Consider the following 21638-nt stretch of genomic DNA (forward strand, 5'->3'; position numbering starts at 1 on the left):
GGATCTTCTTAATTGTCTAGATAAACTTTCGAGTGACTTTGCACAAAGAATATTTTTCAATTATGCGGATTAATTCAGTCTCCATTGGGGAATTGAAGTGGTTAGACTTTTAAAGGGGACTAGAGAATACCTTGTACCCAACACTTACGTAACATGGGAGTTATATGTTGAAGCTCAGTTTGAAGATTGAACACAAGTGCCTGATAGGTTTATGACCAACCCATAGCTTTGGGTGTAGAAAAAGATCCAAGAAGGCGATGTCACTACAACACTACATGGAGATATCGACGCGCGTATATCGACGAAATTAGCGGGCGTCGCTATACGCGTCGATATACTCGTCGCAATATGCGTCGATATACACGTGGAAAGGCTTTAATTCCCACGCGTATATCGACGCCTATAGCGACGCAAAAAAATTGGGGGAAAAAAGCGAAACCCGCGAGTAGTAGGGGCCACTTGCGCCTGCGCTCTGCTCAAATCTTGGCCTCCACCTGCTGCGCAGGTATTATGCCCCCCCCCCCCCCCCCCCCCCCCCCCCAACCCCTCTCTCTCTCTCTCTCTACATCGTCTGTGTGTGTGTGTGTGTAGGAAAGAGAGAGAGAGAGAGAGAGAGAGAGAGAGAGAGAGAGAGAGAGAGAGAGAGAGAGAGAGAGAGCGGTGTGTGTGTGTGTGTGTAGGAAAGAGAGAGAGAGAGAGAGAGAGAGAGAGAGAGAGAGAGAGAGAACGAGAGAGGTGTGTGTGTGTAGGAAGAGAGAGAGAGAGAGAGAGAGAGAGAGAGAGAGAGAGAGAGAGAGAGAGGTGTGTGTGTAGGAAAGAGAGAGAGAGAGAGAGAGAGAGAGAGAGAGAGAGAGAGAGAGAGAGAGAGAGAGATAGAGCGAGAGAGAAATGTGTGTGTGTGTGTGTAGGTAATCAAAGAGAGAAAGAGAGATAGAGAATTAATGTATGCTTAGGAAATTAAAATTAAAGAAAAATAATTAAAGAGAGAAATGAAATGAAATGTTATACTAACGTCTTCGAAAGGCCAAAGTGACCTATGAGACATGAGACAAGAAAGCTACAATGTGATGGATCTGATACAAAGTCAGAGTAAGAAGATGACAAAATAAAATATTATGGAATCCTAAACTGTTGGGTATGGACTAAACGGCTAAACCAGCTAGCTGGGATAAGTAGATCATAGAAGATCCAGCAGTTGTCCTTGGCGGATCTCATCAATCTCCTCCATGGTCAGTAGTCTGACCGCGCGTTATGCATGTCGAGCCAAAGTGACCTAGCTAGATCCTCTGATGCAGCCTCTGTCGATGTTGTGTAGTCCTCCACAGTCGTGGACGTCTAGATCTCCCTAGCTCAGTCACTCGTTCGATCAGTAGAGAGATAGGGAAGTAGAGAGAGAGAGAGAGAGAGAGAGAGAGAGAGAGAGAGAGAGAGAGAGAGAGAGAGAGGTAAGTAGAGAGAGAGCGAGAGATAGAGAAAGAGAGTTTTATATATATATATGTATATATATATATATATATATATAGAGAGAGAGAGAGAGAGAGAGAGAGAGAGAGGTAGGGAAGTGAAGAGTGAGGCACAGAGAGAGAGATAGGAAAATAAGGAAATAGAGAGAGAAAGAGAGATAGCGAGAGCGAGAGCGAGATCGAGAGAGAGAGAGAGAGAGAGAGAGAGAGAGAGAGAGAGAGAGAGAGAGAGAGAGAGAGAGAGAGAGAGAGAGAGAGAGAAAGAGAGATAGAGAGAGTGAGATCGAGAGAGAAAGAGAGATCGAGATCGCTTTTTTGAGCAAGAACCATGCAAGGCTTCTGAATCTTTCTCAAGTTGCTCATCCATCTCCACATTATCTTCTGGCTTGGACATGGAGGCCCCGTCCGGTTTACAATCAGGTAGAAAACTTTCATTGGGCTGAGAACTTCCATGGCTTGTGCTTTCATCAAGTGCGGCATTGGAAAGCTTTCTCTGATAGGCTACCTCAGAATGGAGGCAGGTGGGTTCGTAGACAGAGAAGAAACTATGGAACTAAAAGAGGCAAAGGGGTTTTGTCTGCTACATGCGTTGCCATGTACACCTGGGAGTGCAAGTATGTGTCTACCCATATAGAATTTGACCAATAAAGATGAGATTTTGACCCGGTCGTCCTGATCTCCGTACACCTCTAGACCGAGGTGTACGGAGATTGGGCAAGACTAGAGAATGCGAGGTAGTTTACATTGTGAGGAGTATATATATATATATATTAAAACAACATTCATAATCATTGTAGATGGCAACGTCATCAACTAACATGGAGGAAAAGATTGCATGCTCGTCCACGCTCTACAAGTATCAAATCCTGCGCAAGCGTAGGATATGTAATGAGCATGTGCACAAGTACGGAGAGTTTGCTAGAGAAACCGTACAGAATCTGCGATACGACTCCTACGGAACGGGCATTGATTTCCGCGACATAGCACCTACATCTGAGAGAGAGAGAGAGAGAGAGAAAAAAAATATTATGCGTGAAGGTCCGACCAATATAGAGCCACCGATGGAAGCACAAAAGGGCTTATAGACACAAGATGACGGCATGGAGGAGATGCTGGATGCCTTCTTCCAGACAAGCGAGGAGAACGCAAACGAAGCAGCACCAGAAGCCGTGCGCCTATCTCTTGAAGACATGTTGAGGAAGTTGGCACGTCGACCAATCTATGAAGGTGCAAAAATATATGTGCTTCGTACTTGTCTGGCGTTTTTGAATCCTCAGTCAGTGTACGGGTGGTCAGATGCAAGCGTCACTGCTTTGTTTGTTAGGAAATAAGACGTAGCTAAATAGATAATTGAGTAGATTACTTAATGGAGAGAGACAGATTTATATACACGAGATTATAGAGTAGAGAGAGAGAGAGAGAGAGAGAGAGAGAGAGAGAGAGAGAGAGAGAGAGAGAGAGAGTACACATGATATACGTGGTTCACCCAATGTGGGCTACGTCCACGGGAAAGCAGCCACTCAATGGATTTAGTGTTGAGATGTCGAGCTCTACACCTTGAGCTGGCATCCACTACGGGTCTTGGCCGCTTACGGCATTTACTCACTGGCGCGTTAGGTGACCGACACGGAGGATCTCTGCCAGTGATTCTACAGCTGGACTACACTTATAGTGCCAGCCTAGTACGCTTGTAGCGAGTTCACACTTAGTGACCGCATGTACATATGTGCTATTTTTCAGCTTTAGCACTTAGTCATTTTGTACTCTCTTTTCTGTAAGGAAGAAGAAGAAGCTTTCCATCTCTGTGTGCTTTGTGCTTGTCTTGTGTAGCTCTCTTGTATCCTCATTCTTTACATGGTATCAGAGTCTGGTGCAGGCAAGAGAGGCTAAGAGAGCAAGAGCATCACAATCCCTTCGTTCGCAATCCACGAAAATTTTAGGGGTTTTTCGCACAAGTTTCTGAACAGGTCTCCAAAGTGCAGTATACAGAGATTTACTGTACAAGTACAGTGGTTGTATGTACGCTTGATTGTGGACACTCGTTGAGTGTAGAAAGCGTTACAAGAACCACGATAGCAGGTTCAGCAGATTTGCAGGTTTTTGCAGATTGCAGCTATTTTGTCTTAGTGCTTCAAGATGTCTGACGGTTTTAGTCAGATTGTTACTGAGAAGCTTGAGAAAAATAACTACCCTGCATGGAAGTTCAGAATAACAAATTTCCTAAAAGGAAAAGGTTATTGGGACTATGTAGAAGGAGACAATGAAAAGGAACCAAAGATTCCCGAGGCAAATGCTACAGCAGAACAAAGGAAAGCTTTGAGGGACTGGCAACAAGGCCAGAGCAAAGTGATGTATTGGCTTTCTATGAGCATCACAGATGGCATGATGGGCTATCTACAGGATGCTGAAACCCCCGCCATTGCATGGAAAAACTTAGGCAGAGTGTTCGAGGTGAACACCAAGGCCAGGAAGCTTCAACTAAAGTCGGAGCTAAATCAGGTTAAGAGGAACAACCTCTCCATCAATGATTATGCTTTGAAGATCAAGAGTATCATTGAAGCTCTTGGATCTATTAAAATCTCAGTGGAAGAGGATGACATTGTCCGTGCATGCTTGGATGGTCTAGGAGATGAGTATGTACATTTTAGGTCTTCCATGAATACAAGAGACGACATCCCTGTGTTCCAAGATTTGATTTCTATGCTTATTCTTGAGGAGAAGAACCTTGACACATCTTCTTCTCATGGCAGAAATAATTCTGAACAGGCCTTCTATTCTAACTCCAACAGAGGTAGAGGTAGAGGTCGTGGTCGAGGCCCAAGGGGTTGCAGGGGCCAATTTCTGGAAGGTCAATCAAATCAAAAGAATACAGGTGGCAGGGGAAACCAGTCTCAAGGCAGGGGGAGTCAAAGAGGTCATGGTGCAGGATCAAGCAGGCAGCAACATACTCCAGATAGTAGAGAATGTTGGACTTGTGGTGAAAGAGGTCACATGTCACGTGACTGTCCAAAGGGAAAAGCAAGTAGAAAGAGAGAACAGGGAAACTATGCATCTACTAGCAGAGATGCAGATGACAGCAAAAACGAGCACATGTTTGTTATGCAACATGTAATGAATACAATGACTGCAGAGAATTCCACCCAAGATGATGTTTGGTATGTGGATTCAGGTGCCTCTAATCATATGACGTCTCGTGGAGAGTGGTTTAGAGATATGTGCAAACCAGATGTGTTAGGCTATGTGCAGACAGGAGATGACACAGCTCACCCCATTGCTCATGTAGGGGACATACCTCTAAATACGAAGAGTGGGAAATCAAAGTACTTAGCAGATGTACTTCATGTCCCAAACATTACAAAGAATCTTGTTTCTGTTGGACAAATGGTTGAGCAGGGTTTGCAGGTTCGCTTCAATCCAAATGGCTGTTATGTAGAAGATTTCCAGAATGGTTGTAAGCTGATCACAGAGGGCAAATGTGTGGGCAGAATGTTTACGCTGAATGTAGACATGCCTGAGGTAAAAGCTGCATTATTTTCACAGGGCACAGGTGTTGTGGCTGATGTTGACATTTGGCACAAACGCATTGGCCATGTCAATGAGCAGAGATTGCGCAGCATGCAATCAAAACAGATTGTAAAAGGTTTGCCCAAATTCAAGGTGGATGGTATGAATAAAGTGTGTGCAGCATGCCAGTTTGGAAAACAGTCAAAGGGCTCATTTCCACATGAGCACAATGTATGTAAAAAGCCACTTGAGGTGGTGCACACAGATGTTTGGGGTCCAACCGATACTGCAAGTATACATGGTTGCAGGTATTATGTCTCTTTCATTGATGACCATACAAGGAAAGTATGGGTCTACTTCATGCGTAACAAAAGTGAAGTGTTTGGTCACTTTCAAGACTTCAAAGTCATGATTGAGAAGGAGACAGATATGCAAATCAAGACATTGAGGTCAGATGGAGGGGGAGAGTACTTCTCCAATGATTTTTCAGATTTTCTGCGAATGCATGGTATACACAGGCAGTTTACATGCAGATATACTCCAGAGCAGAATGGGGTCGCAGAAAGGAAAAACAGGCACATTGTAGAGGTTGCACGTGCATTGATGAATGAGAAGAACATGCCTCATCATTTCTGGGTTGAAGCTGTAAATACAGCTGTGTACATTATGAACAGGACACCTACAGCTGCGGTGCATGATGTAACACCTGAGGAAAAGTTTACAGGTACAAAGCCTGATTTGGCACACTTGAAAGTGTTTGGCTGCATAGCTTACATGCATGTACCAGATGAGTTGCGTAGGAAATTGGATCCTAAAGCAGAGAAATGTATTCTTGTGGGATACTCCCTTGAACAAAAGGGGTACAGGTGCTACAATCCTACTACACGAGAATTACGAGTGAGCAGAGATGTAGTCTTTGATGAGATGAGCAGCTGGTACAGTAATGCACATGGAACTATTGGGGCTGATGTAAAAGATGATGTGGTTGTACAAAATGTGAGGCCACAGTCACAGGTTTTGAGTGGACCACAAGAGTCCTCTTCTCGTGGCTCTGTTGAGAAACCATGGAATGGTAGACTACGTACGCAGGTTACTCCACCAACAGGTACAGGGAATGTATCACGAAAAGGAAAGGAAAAGGTTGATGAACCTCCCTTTATGGTTGATGCATCATCAGGTTTTTCACATGTAGACATGGATTCAGATGGTTCTGAACAAAGTCTTGATGAGGAATTTGGAATTCCGGCTGTCAGGAGACCTGGTGTAAGGAAAGTACAAGAAGATGCTAGAGGGCAAAGGAGTGACCCAGGACCGCGCAGATCTAATAGAGTCAGAAATCCAGTTCAAAAATTGACTTATGATGGGTATCTAGCGCATCACCAAGCCTACATGGCTAAGGTGATACAGGATGTGGAGCCCACATGTTTTGAGGATGCAGTTGGAAATGTGCATTGGGATGATGCAATGAATGAAGAGATGGCTGCATTGGAAGCAAATGACACATGGGAGTTGGTGCCATTGCCAAGTGGCAAGAAAGCTATTGGCTGTAAATGGGTGTATAAAACCAAGCATAAGGCTGATGGTAACATTGAGCATCACAAGGCAAGGCTGGTCGCAAAGGGTTATGCACAGACGTATGGCATAGACTATGAGGAGACCTTTGCTCCAGTGGCAAAGATGACGACAGTGAGAGCTGTCATAGCAGTGGCTGCATCTAGAGGATGGATTATGCATCAAATGGATGTAAAGAATGCCTTCTTGAATGGTGAGTTGCAAGAGGAAGTGTATATGGATCAGCCACCTGGTTATGTCGATCCAGGTTACCCAGATTATGTATGCAGACTTCTCAAAGCTTTGTATGGTTTGAAGCAGGGCTCTAGAGCATGGTATGACAGGATTGCCAAGTATCTTGTCAATATTGGTTTTAGGAGAGCTCATGCTGATCATTCACTCTATGTACGTGAGAGTGATGTGGGGATTGTGGTCATTACCATATATGTAGATGACCTTATTATTGTTGGTGACAATGCTATGGAGATTGACCATGTGAAGGGTCTTCTCAAACAGGAGTTTGAAATGAAAGATTTAGGCGAGTTGCGCTACTTTCTTGGAATTGAAGTGATCAGGACTCCAGAGGGTGTATGGCTATCACAGAGACAATATGCTTTGGACATGTTGTCAAAGTATGGTATGGCTGATTGTAAGCCAATTTCTATTCCCTTGGATGTGAATGCAAAGTTGAGTGCAGAGAAGGGTGATGTTGTTGAGGATGTCAACATGTACAGGAAGATTGTGGGTAGCCTAATCTACTTGACTATCACGAGGCCAGACTTGAGCTACACAGTAGGCTTGGAGAGTCAGTTCATGCAACTTCCGAGGAAGCCACATTTGGATGGAGTACGACGCACACTTAGGTATGTGCAAGGTACTCTTGACTACGCATTGTTCTATGCAGCAGATGCACCATTAGCATTGTATGGGTATACAGATGCAGATTGGGCAGGTAGCATTGTTGATAGGAGATCTACGAGTGGCTTCATGTTCTCTTTTGGGAGTGATTCTGTTACTTGGAGCAGCAAAAAGCAGCCTACGGTTGCTTTATCGAGCATAGAGGCCGAGTACAGAGGTGCAGCAGTTGCGGCGTGCGAGGTAGCTTGGCTACGCACATTACTTGAGGACATGGGAGTGCAGGTGGACCAACATATTTTCATCCATTGTGACAACCTCAGCAGCATGCAGTTGGCTAGGAACCCAGTGTTCCATGCCAGGACCAAACACATAGAGGTCCATTACCACTACGTTCGAGAGCGAGTGTTGGCGGGCGACATCGACTTGGTCTACGTCAGCACAGAGGAGCAGATAGCGGATATCTTTACCAAGGCCCTCGGAGCTGAGAAGCTTCGACGTTTCTGGACTATGCTTGGACTCTGCGACATGCAGAGCTCGAGGGGGAGTGTTGAGATGTCGAGCTCTACACCTTGAGCTCACATCCACTACGGGTCTTGGCCGCTTACGGCATTTACTCACTAGCGCATTAGGTGACCGACACGGAGGATCTCTGCCAGTGATTCTACAGCTGGACTACACTTATAGTGCCAGCCTAGTACGCTTCTAGCGAGTTCACACTTAGTGACCGCATGTACATATGTGCTATTTTTCAGCTTTAGCACTTAGTCATTTTGTACTCTCTTTTCTGTAAGGAAGAAGAAGAAGCTTTCCATCTCTGTGTGCTTTGTGCTTGTCTTGTGTAGCTCTCTTGCATCCTCATTCTTTACATTTAGTACTTCAAAACAAGAAGTAGTTTACAAAGGGATTATACCCTTAATGGAGCTCCCGCCTTGCTTCACTCTCACCACCTCACACTCACCTTGTTGCATCAACTTCACACTATGAAATGTGTGTAGAAATGGCCTCCTTTTATAGGCCAAAAGGGCTACCCTCTCTTATGAAAGACAGCCATGTGTAGCCGCCCTTGTGCGAATAAGTCCAAATCGGACCCTCGAATCCGCCCATGTGTGGCCGCCCTTGAGAAGACAAGTCCGCTTTTGAATTCGTCCATCGGCCATTGAATTCGGTCACTGTCCACCGGCCATTGACTTCCGACCACCGGCCATTGACTACCGGCCATCGGCCAACCGACCGGTTGTTTTCCGAACACTTTCCGGACGCCGTCTGGCCATAATATTCTGGCAAAAAAGAATATTCCGGCCAAAAAAAAAAGTCTCGGGGGCCTCCGCCCCCGAGGCCTTTAAAGTTGCCTTTGATTCTTGTTCGTGAAAATTTTGGTTTCCGGTGAGTGATTTTCCTTCATGGACGATGGCTTCTCCTCATAATGGGGGCCTTACAAATGTGCGCTTTTACCACAGAAAATTACAAGGGTAAATCAGGCTCCATACTTAACAATCTCCCACTTGGAGACTGATCTCCAAACCAAACCTGTGGCTGCTTTCCATTATGGCTTCTTATCCTTGAATGCCGATTGAAGATGAGCAAAAGCTCAACTTCTCCTTGTTGACCACCTTTGTAAACATGTCTGCAGGATTTTCACTTGTATGCACCTTTTCTAGCTTTAGTTGTCCCTCTTCCAAAAGAGTGCGTATGAAGTGATATCTCACCTCAATGTGCTTTGTCCTTGAATGAAAGGCTGAGTTCTTCGCAAGATGGATAGCGCTTTGGCTATCACTGTACAAGACACAATTGTCTTGTTTGAATCCAAGCTCTTCTAAGAATCTGTGAAGCCACAGAATTTCTTTGCTTGCCTCCATCATTGCTACATACTCTGCTTCCGTGGTAGAAAGTGAAACCACTTTCTGCAGCTTTGAAGCCCAGCTTGCTGCTGTGCCTCCGACCGTGAACACATAGCCAGTAGTGCTCCTTCGAGTATCTTTGTCACCTGCCATATCTGCATCAGCATACCCTTCTAGAAAAATATCAGTTCCTCCAAAATACAAAGCATTTGTTGTTGTCCCTTTTAGATACCTAAGTATCCACTTCACAGCTTGCCAATGCTCTTTACCTGGGTTGTCCATGAACCTACTCACAACTCCCCCTGGATGTGCAATGTCTGGCCTTGTCCAGACCATAGCATACGTTAAAGAACCTACCACTACATCATATGGAACTTTAGACATATAAGCTATCTCCTCTTGTGTCTTTGGACACATATCCTTTGTTAGTTTAAAATGACCAGCCAAAGGTGTAAAAATTGGTTTTGCATTTTGCATTGCAAACCTTTCTAGTACCTTCTTGAGATAGCTTTATTTTCTTCTTTGTCCTGTCCCTTGATATTTTCATACCAAGTATCCTCTTTGCAGCACCTAAATCTTTCATTGAAAAAGATTTGGACAGCTCCTCTTTTAGGTCTTTGATGTCCTGCATGTTAGCACTTGCAATCAATATGTCATCAACATACAACATTAGGATGATGAATTTCCCATCTCCCAAATTCTTCGTGTAGACGCAGTGATCCGAGTTGCATCTTGTGAATCCATGATTGTCTTGATGCTTGCTTTAAACCATACAAGCTCTTCTTTAATCTGCAAACCATTTTCTCCTTACCTTTTACTTCATACCCCTTTGGTTGAAGCATGTAGATTTCCTCCTCTAAGTCATCGTGAGGGAATGCCGTATTTACATCCATTTGCTCGAGATTTAGATCATGAGCAGCCACAAGGCTTAAGACAAGCCTAATTGAGTTCATTTTTACAACAGGAGAAAATATTTCATTGAAGTCAATACCTTTCTTTTGAGAAAAACCTTTTACCACAAGCCTAGACTTGTACCTTTTCTTCCCACCTTCTTCTTCCTTTAGCTTGTACACCCATTTGTTTTGAAGTGCCCGCTTACCTTTAGGCAACTCAACCAACTCCCATGTTTGGTTGCGATGTAGTGAGTCCATCTCCACTTGCATGCTCTTCGTCCATTCTTCTTTGGATTCATGTTGCATAGCTTCTTCATATGATTCCGGCTCTCCAGAATCTGAGATCAAGAGATGGTTGAAGGAAGGAACAAACCTTTCTGGAGGTCTACTTGCTCTTGTAGATCTTCGGGGAATAGGTTGAGGCTCCTCATTTGGTTGACGTTGTTGCACATTGTCACCGTTTGCAGTCCTTGAGTCTTCACCGTCCTCAAGCTCCATGTACTCATCACCTGTTTCTTTTGTTTGTTTTCTTTCCAAGTAATCTTTGTACATATTTTGTTCGTTAAAAATTACATCCCTACTCCTTAAGATTTCACCATCTTCAGGATTCCATAGGCGATACCCAAAGTCTCCTTCTCCATAGCCAATGAAGAAACACTTTTTGGACTTTGCATATAACTTTGATCTTAAGCTTCTATCTATGTGCATGAAAGCCTCACACCCATACACTTTGAGAAATGCATAATTCACCGGTTTACCTGTCCATGCCTCTTTTGGAACTCCCCCATCCAATGCCGTTGAGGGTGATCGATTGATTAAGTACACAGACGTACTTACAGCTTCCGCCCAAAGCTCAAGCGGTAGGCCTGCATGTAGCCACATGCTTCGTGCTCGTTCCATGATTGTCCTGTTCATCCTTTCCGAAATCCCATTTTGTTGAGGTGTCCTTGGGGTTGTCCTTTGCCTCCGAATGCCATTGCTAGCACAAAAGCTTTCAAAATCTTGGCAGCAATATTCGCCTCCATTGTCGGATCTGAGGCATTTAACCTTGGTACCTGTTTCATTCTCCACAAAGGCTTTCCACCTTTGAAATATGGAAAATACATCGGATTTATTCTTCATGACATAAACTCATGCTTTTCTAGTCGCATCGTCTATGAATGTTACATAGTACAATGAGCCACCAAGTGATGGTGTACTTGCAGGACCCCAAACATCAGAATGAACCAACTCAAGTTTTTTATTTTTCTTTCATTTCTTGATTTTTGAAATTTTACCCTCTTTTGTTTACCATAAACACAATCTTCACAGAACTCTAAGTCCACTTCTTTCAAACCTGGTAGAAGCTTCTTTGTTTGAAGGATTTGCATTCCTTTGGCACTCATATGCCCAAGTCGGTAGTGCCACACCGCACTGTCAACTTCTGTAGTTGTTGCACAAGCTGAAGGTTGCGTGCTAACAGTACACAAGTAAAGTGTACCGACTTTTTCACCCTTGGCAACCACCAAAGATCCCTTTGAGATCTTCCACAGTTTGTTTCCGAATGCAATGTTGTGACCTTCATCGTCCAATTGTTCTGCCACATTGGCGTCCGATGTTGGCTTGTTGTCTTGAGACTCTGTCTCCTTCTTCTTCTTGGATCAACAATCCTTCTTGACGTGGCCCTTCTTGCCGCAGTTCCAACATTCAAGAACTGACTTTGTGCGTGACTTGTTCCACCTTGAGCGATCACGACCCTTTTGGTTTTTGAACCTCTCCTTAAGCCTTCCTCTTGTTTCCATTGATAGTGCAACACTTGATGATTCTCCTCTGCTTCTCCTTCGCATTTCCTCGCTTATTGAATGCCAATGGTTTCTCGTAGAAGTCGTCAAGTGACTTCATCAAGTCCTCCGTGGTCTTCATCTCCGAAACATTGAAGGCCACCGTTGACGGCAAGCTTAACCGGATTGTTCCCAGTGCCTTTCGATCAAGGACAATCCATGCTTCATCTGCCATTGTTGCGGGCTTCTTCGCAAGACTGCCTAGTGGAAAATAGAGGTCCTTCTGGTAGAGATAGTCTTCAATCTGCATCTTCCAATGTTGGTAGTTTTTGCCGTTGAAATTCTCAATCTTGAGCTTCCCTTCCTCCGCCATAACTCCCACTCAATTCAAGGAATCCTTTCCTTGAGATAATTTAGCTACGAGAAAACCTTGCTCTGATACTAGTTGTTGGGAAATAAGACGTAGCTAAATAGATAATTGAGTAGATTACTTAATGGAGAGAGACAGATTTATATACACGAGATTACAGAGTAGAGAGAGAGAGAGAGTACACACCATATACGTGGTTCACCCAATGTGGGCTACGTCCACGGGAAAGCAGTCACTCAATGGCTTTAGTACTTCAAAACAAGAAGTAGTTTACAAAGGGATTATACCCTTAATGGAGCTCCCGCCTTGCTTCACTCTCACCACCTCACACTCACCTTGTTACATCAACTTCACACTATGAAATGTGTATAGAAATGGCCTCCTTTTATAGGCCAAAAGGGCTGCCCTCTCTTATGAGAGACAGCCATGTGTAGCCGCCCTTGTGCGAATAAGTCCAAATCGGACCCTCGAATCCGCCCATGTGTGGCCGCCCTTGAGAAGACAAGTCCTCTTTTGAATTCGGCCACCGGCCACCGTCCATTGACTTTCGACCACCGGCCTCCGGCCATTGAATTCGGCCACCGGCCACCGGCCATTGACTTCCGACCACCGACCACCCGACCGGTTGTTTTCCGACCACTTTCCGGCCGCCGTCCGACCTTAATATTCCGGAGAAAAAGAATATTCCAACGAAAAAAAAAAGTCTCGGGGGCCTCTGCCCCCGAGGCCTTTAAAGTTGCCCCTGATTCTTGTCCGTGAAAATGTTGGTTTCCGGTGAGTGATTTTCCTTCACGCATGATGGATTCTCCTCATAATGGGGGCCTTACAAATGTGCGCTTTTACCACAGAAAACTACAAGGGTAAATCAGGCTCCATACTTAACACATGACCCAACAATTGTGCTCAAGATTGTGCTAGCTTGCACTTCTTGGGGTTCAGTTGACCTCCTTCCTCATCAAGCCTTTGAAAGCATAACTGCAATTTCAATAGGTGCTCCAATCTTGAACTGTAGCAGCCTATATCATCCATGAAGACCCTGATAAAGCGGCCTAGGTATGGACCAAATAAACTGTTCATCCAATCTTGGAAGGTGGCATATGCATTCACCCATGGAGATATGAATGTGGTCTTCAACTGGTCATCAAGTGCAATACCTATCTGAAAATATCCAGAGAAACCATCCATAATTGAGTATCTCTCGTGCCTAACCACCTGGTTTAGGATTTTGTCTTAAAACAACAACAAATAATGATTTCTCTTGGTTGCTGCATTCAATGGCTTCTAGGCGATGCAAACTCTCCATTTTCCATTCTTCTTAGGGGTTATAACCACTGGGGAGATCCATTCTGACTCTTTCACAAGGTATATAATGCCTGCATCCAACAACTTATTTATCTCTTGCAAAAGGGCCTCTTTTTAGATTTCCCCTAGTCTTCTCAGCTTCTGTGCTTTAGGCGTATGTCCCTCCTTGATAATAATCTTGTGTTCTACCCCTCTTGCACCATGCAAATGCTTGTATTCAATCGCAAATAGGTTTGGATAGGATGCACATAGATGAACATAACTCTCCTTCTCACCCTTGGTAAAATCTTCACTTAACATGCTTGAAACCTCCTCTATGCTTAAACCATGATCTTGAGGCTGCATACCTTTTTCTCTAGGAGGGGAGTCGTCTATGGTGACTCCAAATAAATCTGCATCCATCTTCAACATGTCATCCTTACTTTCCTCTTCCTCTATGCTAGTGTAGCCTTCATCATAGGCCATCTCCTTCTTGTACTCGTAGCTCCTCATGTCCCATTCATCCTTAGCTACCATGGGATGGGAATTGGTCTCCTTGGTCTTCAAATATAGCACAATCTATCTCCCCTTCTCCCTATCAGGCAAGGTGAACACTTTGCTCTCCCAATCCTGCTTAGCACCTATTGCCAAAACCCATGGCCGACCCAAAATGATTGGATAATCATTATCTCCTACCTTCATCACAAAAAATTCTATTAAGCACTCTATGCCCGTCACCTTGACCTTCACATACTGAACCACACCCAGACAATTGGCTTTAGTATCATTTGGCAATCCTGATGGGCACATTCAACTTGGCTACTTCCTTGACTCCCGTATCTTTCATTTCACTTTTGTCATGACACAAACTTGTGCTCCACCATCTATATAGGCGTGTACCTACATCCTCTTCTCTATAACAACATCCACCAGTGCAAGGACATCAGTGGGGTTACCTACCCTCAAATCCATATTTTGCATCACATGCACAATCCCGTTAGCTCTTGGCAGTCTGGTGCTAACACTTGTGGACCACTACCTCCTCAATTTTGGATTTAAAGCTACAACTGACCAAAAGTAGTGTTTGCTTTCTGATTTTGAGCATCACTTATCAGGTTGTACTCGGGGTAGCCACGTTCTAATTGGAAATCCGCTTGCTTGATTTTGTGGTGTCTCCTTCTTTTGCTAGGCTTGGGTTCGTACACTTTCTCCTTGTCCTTACGAGCTTTGGTTTCACGCTCTGTTTCTGTCTTTCTCTCAGATCTTGCCCTCTTTTTGGACAAAACTTCCATATCCTGCTTATCCATCCCGATAATATTCACTCTTAGGACTTCACCTCCATTTGGCGGAGCTGGTTGCAGAGGATTTACCATTGCTTGCATTCTTGGACCATTGAATTGCCCTTGGCCTTGACCTCTGCCAAATGCCTCCTCTCTCTCTTTGTGGTTGAGGACAATTGGGTGCATAGTGCCCCTCTTCCCCAGAATTGTAGCACCTACCTGGTAGCAACCTCGCCCTGCCCCTTGCTCCTCTTGGCTATCCTCTAGTCCGACAATGGAGAAAGTCATCCTTTTCAACAATCCAAGACGGTATGCAGAATTAAGTGTGAGATTTAGAGAGATACATTGGGTGTCCATCACACTTAGCCGCAACTCTTGTATTTTGCGGCACAACAGCTACACCTCGGTTTCCATGATTTTCTTCATGCATAGCCTCGCTCGGACCTGTGCGGTTGAAGGGGGCCATCATCTCGTAGCCCAACACATCCTGCTCTATCTTTCTGCTCTTCGATTGTGCAGTTGCTATAACACCTTTGTAATTTTTTGGACTTTCAAATTCAACTTTCTCTCTCACCTAAGGGTGCATACACGCCATAAACCTGTCCTCCTTGAAGTATTCTCCATTAGCCAATTGCGTGACTGTCGCTAATTTTGTCCAACACTCTTCAAAATCACCCAAAAACGAATTGAACTCTTCACTTACATCTTCTTTAAGCACCTTCAACTTTGCATCCATCTCAATTGGGGATGCCTCCTTGCAAAAGTCATGAGGAAACCTCGCCCGTAAAGACCGCCATGCTTGTCTCGTCTCGCCTTCAAGAGCTTCATACCATGCCTTAGCTTTTCCACGCATCACCAAAGGAAATGTCTCATTTTTCTATCCTCGTTCAGCATACACAATGATAGCATTTACAACTCGAAATTTTACATCCATTCGTCGAGGCCCTCCTCGCATGTGAAAATCGGCCCATAACTCCTTGCCGCCATGACTTCCAACGTGAAAAACAACTTCTTTTTTATTAACTAGGATCAATCACTGCGCTCCTCAGTGGGGGCACGAGAAGATGGAGAGGGGGAATGCGAGAACACGCCCGGCACAAACACAAACGCCTCTCTATAGCTCAGGGTATCTACAACAACCCTATCCTCTGAGAAAACACCTTCAAATACACACTTCTCACTAGCAGACCCTCACCGTCTCAATTTCCATTGTTCACACACTCCACAAGTCCACCACACAACACACACCTACTACCACGGTCTATTTCCACCCTTCCACACACACAAAACCGTTCAATCTCACCCTTTCACATAAAACACCGTGGATCTGGGGGGGGCACACACATCCACACTACCGGCACCAAGGAAAAACACGAAAGCAGGAGAAAAAGAAGGGGGAATGGGAAAACGATAGCCAAACGGGGCAATCATAGCTTAATTACAACTTAAAAGGCATTCACAAAGGCTTGGAATGACATCACCATGGACATTATCAAGAAAAAAGTACAAAGGGATTAGTCTGTCAGAGAGCTCCACTTTGCAGGCTTCAAACGGCACAAAAAAAGCCCCCAATTTGATTAAAAAATGACTTTTATAGTGGGGGGCCTTCAACTTTAGAATATGCACCTTAATTGGCCCATCTGGCCTCCCAATTTAGAAACTCAAGGAAGGGGGGAGCCGCTTCAATTTCATCTACTTCCTTTGGTTCTCTTTGGCTTGTGCTTGAGGGGGGGTGCATTAGAGACATCACTAATTCCCCTTGACATTTTGTTATTTTTGTTATTTTTTATTTATCCATTTATCTTTAATTTTTCACCCTTTGGGAAGCCAAGTTTTCCAGTGGTCCTTTGATTTCCTCTTTCACTTTGGATCAGGTCCTCGGACTGCCCCTTTAGTGGGCCTTTCACCGCCTTCTTTGGCCTCCCTTTGGGCTTCTTCTCTTTTCCTTACTCTTTATCTCTACCCCTCTTGGGCACTGACCCGGTCTGGTCTCCTTCACCGTGGGACTCAACTCACTTTTGGCCATTGAGATTGCTACCCATTCCCTCTCTCTCTCTCTCTCTTTCCACATGAGCTGCCCCTTACCTCACCAATGGCAATATTGCTATTCGTGGGGGGGGGGGGGGGGGGGGGGGGGGGGGGGGGGGGGGGGGTGCCTTTAAAAGATGCCCATAAGAGGGTGAGTGAATCATCACTATCACTGGCCCACCACGTCATCTATTGAGGGCCACATAATTCCCACACGCGGGCACGTGCACTTCTCGCCGGCCACTGGCCGCCGGCTACCACCATGTGCGCCACCATGTAGAGCCGCAAGTGGGACCAACACCAAACTCCATAGCCATGAGCTCCAAGCTCCTTGATGCCTACGATGGGTGCGTACTCCTGGCTATATAAACCATGCCACTAGGCCCTGCCTTGGTCTTTTGGGCTAAGCCCTTCCATGTGTCACTCTCCTTTTGAATGCCTGCCATAACTTGCTCAGTAGCCCAATGACCGGACCGCTAAGCTCAGTGAGAGGATCTCCTTGCGTGCTCTAAATCCTCCCGGATTTTGTCGTTGTTTGTCTTTCCTGAGACTGCAAACTAGAGTCATCAAAACGGAAAATAACACTTGTGATCGGCCTTCGTGTAAGTTCTCCAAACTTCATCAGACTATAGCACGGTGCTCGAGGCTCAAAACCACGCACCATCAATTTTTTCTTACTCCGCATAATACATGCTATCCTCTAAAATCCTCTGGAGGCTCAAGAAATGCCAGATGGCACAAATCCCTATGTGGTCGACTTAGCCCATATTTGGCCATCGAAAAAATTTCTCATGGCCATAACTTGCTATCCAGAGCTTTGATTGGCAATCTAAGAAGACCAACATACTCCATAATTTGGGCTCTACACATCTATTTAGTGATATCTGGCTGGGCCATATGTCCCCAGCTGCCCTGCCCGTCAAGGATCTGCAACACCTTTTAACTTTGAACTTTAGAATCTTGCACATCGAGGCTCCGTTTGACGAGCCGTCTGGACCAGATTCGAGAGCATCTCAAATGCTACATTCTAGAGCACTTACTTGGAATTCTAGATGCCTTCATCTGTTATCCCATCTAGACCATCTTTTAGCTCTTTTGACTTTAAAAACCGCTTTAAACATACATTCCCACTACTCTTTGGCTGCCCAGGACCTTGGTACCTGTCCTAGCCTTCTGCACTACACCTGCATGCAACCTTTGCCTGGCATAGATTACTTCCCATTTTAGACCAACTTTGGCAGCACCAATGTGATAGTCACATAATTATTGAGTGACCCCCTCCCCCCCGAGTTTCAAGGCTGGTGGTAAAGGGGGATTCTTTTTTGGTCATCAAGTAGTTGTCAGGCCAATGGCAGGTGAAACGGGATTTGTTGAAGTATTTGTTCTATTCCATTAATAAGTTACTAAAATGTTTTGAAGAGGTTCAATTCAAGCATGTTAAAAGAGAGAAGAGCCAAGAGGGAGATCAACAATCAAGCAGCAACATACAAGTGCAGGTTGCGGGTATACCTAGCCACTTATGCAAGCTGCAAGACTTTAAAGGAGATTGAGGACTTTTTGAGCACAGGCCAGTGCTCACAAAGGTTTTTCAAGTTGCGGAATGACAGATAGTTTAGAAGTCTCGCAAATTTACATTGATAGGAGAGGATCTTATGACCTATGGAGGGGATGAAGTGTTGTGGAGGGTGATTTATAAAGAAGATATTGATATGGTGCTACAACAATGTCATGAGGAAAGTGGAAATCAGGGTAAAGATAGGTTCATTTTTGAGTTCTAAGAGTAGGCTTTTGGTGGCCTTCGATGGTGCATGATGTACACCATTGGTGGAAAACTTTCCATAAATGTCAGACTATGGGTGAGAGGAGGCTGATAGCCAAGTCGCAAGGAGATATCATTGCCCAGAATGCCTTTGAGAAATGGGTTTTGAATGCCATTGGTCCACTCCCAAAGCTGGCAAGTGGGAAGAAATACATTGTGGTGGTGATTGACTACCTTACCAGGTGGGTCAAAGCCAAAGTGGTGAAGGATAAATGCTTTTGAAAACATTTTCTTTCATTTTGGAGTGCCATGGGTTCTTGTGCCAGATAGAGGATAGGGGTTTAGAAGCAAGTTTATGAAGGCTTATGTGGAGAAGTTGGGTATCCAACATCGATTTTCTTCACCCTATCGTCCTGAATGCAATGGTGTGGTAGAGAGTGCAAATGGCCAACTCATAATGATGGTGACAAAGTATGTTTACAAGCAAGACATAGTGGGAACTAAATCTTTAAAAGTTTTTGTGGACGTATAGGACGTCCTACAAAGTGGCAACCAGTTTTACTCCATTCGAGTTGTTGTATGGTAAGGAGGTTCTATTGCTAGTGCACATGAAATTGGGTGCTTGAAAATGGATGTGGCGAGTCAATACCACACAGCAAGTGATGCTGCAAAATCAAATTGTCAGTCTCCCAGTTGGGTAGATGAACAGGGAAGTAGCAACAGATAATTATGTAAAGCAACAGGAGAAGCAGATTGCTAAGTTTAATCAGAGTTTGTCTGATAAAAAGATAGAAGAAGGTGATCTGGTGATGAATTACAATAGCTATTTGGATTTATCCTTCCAAAATAAGTTTAAAAAAAGTGGGTGGGTCCATACAAGGTAGAAAAAGCTTTCCAAACGGGACTTATCACCTGATGTGGTGAAATGCCAACCTGCTTCGAAACAGGGTGAACGGGGTGCGCCTAATCACTTCCAAACTCAAAAAGCTTAGGCGCAAGTGTTGATGCACCAAATTTAATAAAGTTTTCTAAGTGATTTTGGAGGTGCCCTTGGAGGCCTTTAGGGCCAAAGCCTCCCACGGTGCCATGAGGTAGGGTGGATCAGCCCACATTTGTTGTTTGGGACTCCAAGGGTATGGTATATAGTGCAAAATAGGACATCCTATTGGTGTACCACTTGAGTAAAGAGCTGATGGGAGCTCCCATGCGTGGTTGTCTATGACTGCCGTGTGCGGGCGCTACGTGTGTTATGCATCGATGGTGGGTGGTACTGTGTAGCGGGGGAGGTGGTCCTCTCGGAGGTGTCACTCATGCCACGGATATGACGATTTGATAGTCTGTATACTTGGGTTCTCGTGAGCCCTAAAGGGTGCCAATCTTTTATTGAGTGCAAACATGCACAACTAGGTTATCACGCTGCCATGACAACCAAAATGGATTTTAAAAGGGGGTTCTCAAAGTGTGTAAGAGAGAATGAGGGATTGAGTTGTCGCATCTTACAAAGGATGATAAAATGGTACCCCCAAGTGGAGAAAAAATGAAGCAATGAAGAAAAAAGGACTCCTAGAGTTGTACGGGTCAAAAGAACCCACCTTTTTAGTTTTTTTCAAGTGTAATCTCCCTATAAGAGGGATTTCTAAAGCATTGTAAAGGGATTTTTTGCCTATGAGTTTTAAAGAGCAAGAGAGAAGAGCAGTTCTTTTCCTGTGTAAGCCATGAAAGCTTTGCAAGTGCTTGGAAATGAGAATCTCACCTTCCCCCTTCTTGGTGTTGATTCCTTGCTCCTCGTTCGTCCTTCTACTTGTGTCTCTTTGCTTATGTATTTAGTTGCGGTGCGGTTGAGTGCAATCCCAAACCGAGGACCATGTGTGCTGAGAGAGAGAGAGAGAGAGAGAGAGAGAGAGAGAGAGAGAGAGAGAGAGAGAGAGAGAGAGAGAGAGAGAGAGAGAGAGAGAGGTTTTGTGAGATTTGCAATGTGGAATGGAGTCATGGGTGTGTTGGAGCTTCCTGTAAAGCATATGTGTGTGTATTTGTGCGGGAAAACAAATGTATACATGTGAAACTTTGTGGATTTTGAAGGTAAATATAGTGGATTGGGGTGTTGTGTCTACCCTGATCTGTAGGGAGGCATTTTTCTATGTTTTGGTGTGTACTCCCTTTCCATCTCCTGGTGCCTCCAATGAGGACCACGCTGATTGCTCCAAATTGGAAGGAAAAACCCAATTTTTGCATTATCAAAGATAGCATCTCGGAACTATGGCCAATTTTTACAAGTGATTCAGAGAGTCCTAATGATTGGATTGTGGATTTTGAGCTGTATATTCTATCATTGTGGATGCCAAATGAGAACAACAAGAAAATTTTCCATTGGTGATGCACGACAAAGCAAAAGTGTTGTACGAGGCATTGGAAGGTAAGTTGAGGCTTGTTTGGCAAAGATCAGAAAAATCTAAAAGGAGATTGAGTAGAGAGTGTTGGGTTATGAAACGGTGGTTCCTATTCAACCACAGGGTCCTAGGGATATATGCAGCTTATCAAAAGAACCACGGGAATCGAGGTATGGAATTCATGCCACAAAATTGGGTGTAAACAATGTAGGATTTTTTGAAACAAATGCAGGAACTGCGGCTAAGTGTGATGGATAGAGGGCAGCCCCAAGGAGAGCAAGGGGTAGGGAATCACATGTGGGATATACCCATTTCCACATGGAAGCCTCTAGTAGGCCCCTTGAATTTCCAAAAAATCCCTTGAATGCCAATTAATAAACCCGCTTTCAGTGCCCTATTTGAGTTGCAATGACGTCTTGCTAGGGTATCAGTTGCCCCTCTTATCAAGCCACAAAGTATGCCCATGTTGTTGACCTTGGTCCTCAAAATCCACACCATCACTCAAATTCTCTATGACCAAAAGCCATTAGTTGAAAAACCATGCAAAGTCATCTAACACCACCACATTGGTAACGGTCCCTGAACTTTGTTTATCAGCATCTCTATGCTATGAGCTCTGATTGACATGTCATAGCTTCCTATGGCCTTCTCATGCCGCATAGGCTT

Source organism: Adiantum capillus-veneris, chromosome 14 (genome assembly GCF_014529385.1).
Source record: "Adiantum capillus-veneris isolate H3 chromosome 14, ASM1452938v2, whole genome shotgun sequence".
Lineage (NCBI taxonomy): Eukaryota > Viridiplantae > Streptophyta > Polypodiopsida > Polypodiales > Pteridaceae > Adiantum > Adiantum capillus-veneris.